The sequence below is a fragment of the Rhinoraja longicauda genome, chromosome 42 (genome assembly GCF_053455715.1).
Source record: "Rhinoraja longicauda isolate Sanriku21f chromosome 42, sRhiLon1.1, whole genome shotgun sequence".
NCBI lineage: Eukaryota > Metazoa > Chordata > Chondrichthyes > Rajiformes > Arhynchobatidae > Rhinoraja > Rhinoraja longicauda.
In genome coordinates, this window is record NC_135994.1 from 3784979 (window position 1) to 3790978 (window position 6000).

General features: G+C 42.0%; 1 protein-coding gene across 13 annotated transcripts in view; it reads right to left on the minus strand.

The window, feature by feature from the left end:
* Positions 1 to 1289, minus strand: part of kmt2d (lysine (K)-specific methyltransferase 2D) — a 144865-nt gene extending 143576 nt beyond the window's left edge. For 8 of the 13 annotated variants that reach the window (XM_078431621.1, XM_078431622.1, XM_078431620.1 and 5 more), the window contains exon 1: positions 700 to 748. The gene's annotated coding sequence lies outside the window, so the exon portion shown is untranslated. Of the gene's footprint in view, positions 1 to 699; positions 794 to 1137 lie in introns of those variants that run through there. The other 5 variants (XM_078431613.1, XM_078431623.1, XM_078431612.1 and 2 more) reach the window with 3 other exon arrangements.
* Positions 1290 to 6000: the final 4711 nt, after the last annotated feature.

Consider the following 6000-nt stretch of genomic DNA (forward strand, 5'->3'; position numbering starts at 1 on the left):
TGGGATCAAATATATCTGCAAATCAGGGGATCATCTAAATTACATACGATGTAAACATCTTCAGAAGTCACCTTTAGCATCAGATTGCGATGCGATAACTTTATTGCTAAAAGGCACATACAATAACGAATTTTAAAACTGTCTATTGGCTGTTTCGGCATTTTATTAAAATATCCGATTTTTTTTTTTTAAAGAAAGTAATTAATAAACAGTTCCCTTGTTTTTATTTATGCCAGAACTTCATAATCCAGCTCATAAGTATAGTTTAAAATCTGCCCCTGAAAATCGTTTTTAAAATAGCGGCTCAAACCACAGCATACCGCCCTAGAGATTCTCCTCCCCCCCCCCCACAAAATGATTTGAAGAAGGAATCCAAAACGTTCAGCCACCTTTCACGGTGCGTTTTGTTTTTAATTCTCACTATTTAGGAAAACAAAGCCCTGTCCCACGGAAGCCACTCGTAACTTGGGATGGGGTTCATCGAGTGAAATGTTCCCCGGACAAGCGGAATGCGTTTTTCCACACAGATTAAGGGTGAAGAACGTGCATTCAAACCGGATAAACTTCCCTCCCTCGCCCCCATTTCCATTAGAAACTCTCAAACCGGCGCGCGCGCACACATATATATATATATATATATAATATAATATATATATATATATAAATAATATACACACACATTCGCTCGCACGCATTTACCTCAAAATTCATCCCATTTTACCACAAACAAACTATGCCCGGAAAAGAAAAAGCGTCCAAAGAGGTTTTCAAACATGTCTGCTCCGTTTGCTGACTCTCGGGATGTGTTTATAAATTTTAAATTAACGGGTTCTCCGAAAACGCCTCACAACAGCAGCAGCACCACCCCCTCCACCTCCCCTCCACTCCTCCTCCCCTCCCCGCGCGCCCCAAGCAAGGGGCTTGCAAAGCCCAGAAAGGAGACAAAATGTTTTATTTTGCACGAACTCAAACATCTCGGACCCCGCTTTTTTTCCTTCTTTCCCCGTGCACTTTTTAATCTCATCCTCGACAATGCATTTCCTTTCGCTCACAGCAAGCACTTCCTTCAAGGCACCATCTAAAAATATTTTTTTTTGTGGAAAAAACAAGCTTCCAATTAACTGCTTTTCCACTCACTTTCACTCCATCCTCGCTCACTCCGCTTGCAAGGTTCAGAGAGTTTGTTGTGCGAGCTCTTGCTTTGTTTCCGAGGCAGGGGGGTTACATTTCTAATGTAATTTTTAATCTATAAAATCCCTGTCGGGAAGCAGAAATACTTGAAGCGAGCGGCCATCTTGGAAGCCCTGAGAAAGGAAAATAATCCCGCGGACTCGATTTCACTTCCCTTTTTCGGGATGAGACTGGATTTAATTAGATAAGAGTCAATGTGAACGGGTTTCGGTGCTTTTTTTTGTAATTTTTCTCAGAGATTTGTCTGAATTTTTTTTTTTAATGCAATTCTGCGGAGAGATATTATTTTAGGGCGGAGAGCAGCCTAATCTCTTTGCAGCAGCGTTCTGACGTATAATCATCCGCAGAGTTTAAAATCTCACATTTAAAGCGGAACATCAGAGCATCCGTTTGGCGAAGTGTTTATGTGAAACGTGTTAACTGCAATCGTTTAAAGAAGTGTTTGCTGAAGGAGATTCAGCGTGAAAAGTTGCCGATTTGCATTGTTTTTTTTGTTATAAACGCGGCGAAAGACCTTTGAAATGGGCAACTGATGCAATGTATTGTGTGCGCTGGTCGATTGAAATGTTTTCTTATCAGGCTGTAAACTGTTTGCCTGTTATTACATTGGATTACATTGACCCACCACCATGGTGGAAAGTGGGAGGAATTTCACGTGAATGCAAAATGACAACCTACTGCGTCATGTAAAATGTTTATTTCCCCTTTTCATTCCCTTAAATCGGTTTTCGGTGCCTCGATCGAGTTCAACTCGCCGTCCAACTGCGAATTGCCCAGGTAGTTACATTTGTTGCCAGTTGTAATTTTGCAACGGACAAAGAAGCCATTTGGCACAATTTGCCTGCCCTGGCTTGCTCAGAGGCACAGTCTCTCTTCCCCCTTCAACTCAGATTTTTTTTTACAAAGGGAAGTTGACGACTTTAGTCAATTCTGCTTCCACCGCTGCTAAGTCTTCTGTGTACCAACAGTCTGCACCATAACATTTCTTTCGCTTTGGGGGCTGAAGTTTGTTTCCTCATTACTAATGCATCAGAAAACTTATTTATTTTACCAAAACCCTTCGGCCTTTCGAGCATAGCTGGATATGCTTCCTTTGCCTCATGTAGGTTTTTCCCCCCCTTAATGGCCACTTTTCGCATCTTTTCACACCCGGCGTCTATTTATTGTAGTCCCGTTTCTCTATCCTACCCACTTCTGGGAATCTACAATTTAAGTCCTCCCTCCTTTTGACATTGTTTGGATCACCCTACTGAATTAGGATATTCACTTGCCATGAATGTTCAGAACTGATCACATAGAATCCTAGCACCAATTCACAAGTCAAGAGCGTTTTATTTTCATATGTCCCGAAACGGAACAATGAAATTCTTACTTAAAGCAGCACAGCAGAAATGTAAACATACTACTCTGTAAACATCAAAACAAACAAAAGAGTTTAGCATATATCGAAAACAAACAAGATAATAGTGCAAAGCCAGAAACCACCCCTCCCCTCCCCCTCCCCGTAGTTCAGAGGTTATTTGGAGGTTGTAGTGAGGAAACTGCTTCCGAACCTAGACGTTACCGTTTTCAGGTTCTTGCACCTTCTTCCAGATGGCAGGAGTGAATTAGTGTGTGTCGTGGGTATTTGATGATGCTGGCTGCCATTCCGAGGGAGCGACTCCTGTAGTTTCCTTCGATGGTGTGGGGCAGTCATTACCTGTGATGGAGTGGGCAGTGCTCACCACTTTTTTGCAATTTTCCTCATTCCTGGGTGTTCAAAAGTTGCCAAACCAGGCTGTGATGCAACCAATTACAATTCTCTCTGTTTCATCACTGATCAACTTCCACCAAGGAGAATTAATGACACATAAACGGCAGATTGCAGGTAAAACGAGTTTGCAATCCGTACAGGTCACCAGTTGTGATCATTATTATTCTCCTCCAACCCACAGAATGGCAACTCCATTGAGTGATCTTACCAAGTTGTCAGTACAATCTCCACTCGGCACCTGCTGCTTATGCTCCAATTGGAAAAGGCATCAAATCCTCATTACAGTTGCATATGATATGGGCTTTTATAGCTGGCAATGGAAACACCCCCCAGCATTTCTCATTGAACAACTCTTATTGGAGGTTCTACTAATCAGTAGGTTGAGGGGCTGAATCCTGGGATTCTGCTGTTCCATCTTCTATATTTTTGTGTTGTGTGTTTTTAAACTTCTAGTAGTGGGCAGTCCTCGTTGTTCTACTTTGAAAGCAGATAAAACTGTTGGTTCATAGGAGTGGGTATTAATCAAAATAGGAAGAAATAAAGCATACTTGGCTGGTTTTGGCTAAAGTTAAGAATAAACACCAAGCATGTTACTGCAAACCAAAGGCCAACTTAATGAAATACATTAAAAAAAGTAGAATAAAAAAACAAAATTGAAAGTCAGTTGTTGAAAAAGAAATGGCTGCGTAAGAACCAAGGATGGTCTTCCTCCATTCCCCTCGGGTCCGAAGGTTTATGAGAATAATCTCAGGGATGATTACATATGATGACCGTTTGATGGCTCTGGGCCTGTACTCACTGGATTTTTAGAATATCATCAGAAAAACAGTTTACTTTAATTAGGTTAAAAAAATTCTGAACTATCTATTAGTAGTAACCACATCAGGATATAGATTTTGGCTGGATTCATTGCAAGACAATTGCTGATCTCCTTAGTGAAAGGAAACTTTGAAAGTGGTCAACAATTCATAAAGCTTCAATAGGAATTTTGCAATATTTCAAGCTTTAAGTGCAATACCTTCTTCATCGTCTCAACCAACCTGATCTCCTGGTGGCTCAGCACTTCAACTCCCCCTCCCATTCCCAATCTGACCTTTCTGTCCTGGGCCTCCTCCATTGTCAGAATGAGGCCCAGTGCAAATTGGAGGAACAGCACCTCATCTTTCACTTGGACAGTTTACACCCCAGCAGTTTGAACATTGACTTCTCCCACTTCTGGTAGTCCCTGCTTCCCCTCTCTATCCGCTCCCCCTTCCCAGTTCTCCTACTAGTCTTCCCGTCTCTGGCTACATCCTATCTTTGTCCCGCCCCCTCCATCAGTCTGAAGAAGGGTCTTGACCCGAAACATCACCCATTCCTTCTCTCCAGAGATGCTGCCTGACCCGCTGAGTTACTCCAGCATTTTGCGTCTACCTTCGATTTAAACCAGCATCTGCAGTTTTTATCCTACATACCTTCTTCATCAATTTTTCTTTCTTCAAGGCAAAACGACTTTACTGGGTTTCCATGGCACTGCCCTTCAGAACCTGACCCAAAATAACCATTATTGATAGAAATCTTTAACAATGAAATGTTGATACCCACTTTACAACAGGATATCACAATGTAACCACGCTCTGTCTTCAACATTCATACATCTGCTGTCCTAATAAACCACCGGACAATTCAGAACAAGGATTGTACTTTCATGGAACATACAGCTCATTGGATGAGCTGAGCCACAAGGCAATTTATACTGCTATCTTGTCTGCAACCATAGGAGATGCAGCACCTACCCTTTGATCTCCATCCACCTCCAGGGACCTAAACATTCTTCCTAGGCGATGCAGCAAATTAAAAATGTATTTTCTAATAATGCAGTGGGGAAAAAAAATTCATGCACCCAATTCATGATGGCTTGCACATACACTAACTCTGCTCACCAAATCATACACAGAGCATCATGTTATTCATAAGGTAAAATAGGCTTCTGAAGGCATGGAACAAAACCAGAAACCAAATGAAAAACTCGGGTCAGGCAGCAGCTGTGGAGAGAGACTGTGTAAATGTTTCAGGTCCATCAGAAGTGGAAAAGTGAGAAAATTAGTCTGTTTTATGTTATAAAATTGAATTAAAAAAACAGAATGGAATGATGTTCTCCTCCCCCTCCCCTGTCCATATCTGGCTCATCCCTTTCTCTACTTCGCTCTGTCCCCATTGCAAGGCAACCAGTATCCATTACTAGTCCAGACTTCTACAGTTTTCTCAACTGCAGCCAGTTTCCTGCAAGGATGCCATATAATTGTCCCAATTTCTCTGTCTCTGTCCTGATGACAAGACTTTCCAAACCAGTGCAGGGGATGTGTTCCTTTCTCAGTGACCATGCCATTATCTATGAAAGTGACTGATTTCAACCAAATCTCTGTGCTCACCATCTCTCCTCTCAGCCAAAATAAGGACAGGTATCCCTTGCCTTTAAAATAAAAGTAGAGAGCTTTTCACATGGAAACAAGATGTGGAACTGAAATTAAAGAAAAACATTTCCTAAAATGTACTATTGTTCTTTGGTGTAAAAGTGCTCTACGCAGAGGCAGATATCTATCGGTTCATTCAGCTGTATGCATGCTTCAGTGCAAATGTATGGGGAGAAGGCAGGAACGGGGTACTGATTGAGAATGATCAGCCATGATCACATTGAATGGTGGTGCTGGCTCGAAGGGCCGAATGGCTTACTCCTGCACCTTTTGTCTATTGTGTGGAGTTTGCACTTTCTTCCTGTGACTGTGGTTTCCCTTCCCTCCTATGTTCCAAACACGTGCAGGCTGGTAGTTTAATTGGCCACTGTAAATTCCCATGTGTGTTGATGAGTGCTGGAACCTGGGGAATTCCTGAGACTGTGGAGAGAAGGGAGAATAATGAAGGGATTACTGTAGCTTGGACTTGGTGACCCAGAGCCCCAAATGCTGCATCTCAAATGAAATGGCTAATCCAACAATTTTGTGGATGAAGCATTTGGATCCGAAGATAGTTTCATGTTCATAACTGTCAAGAAAATGAGACCCAAGTCAAATTCCATA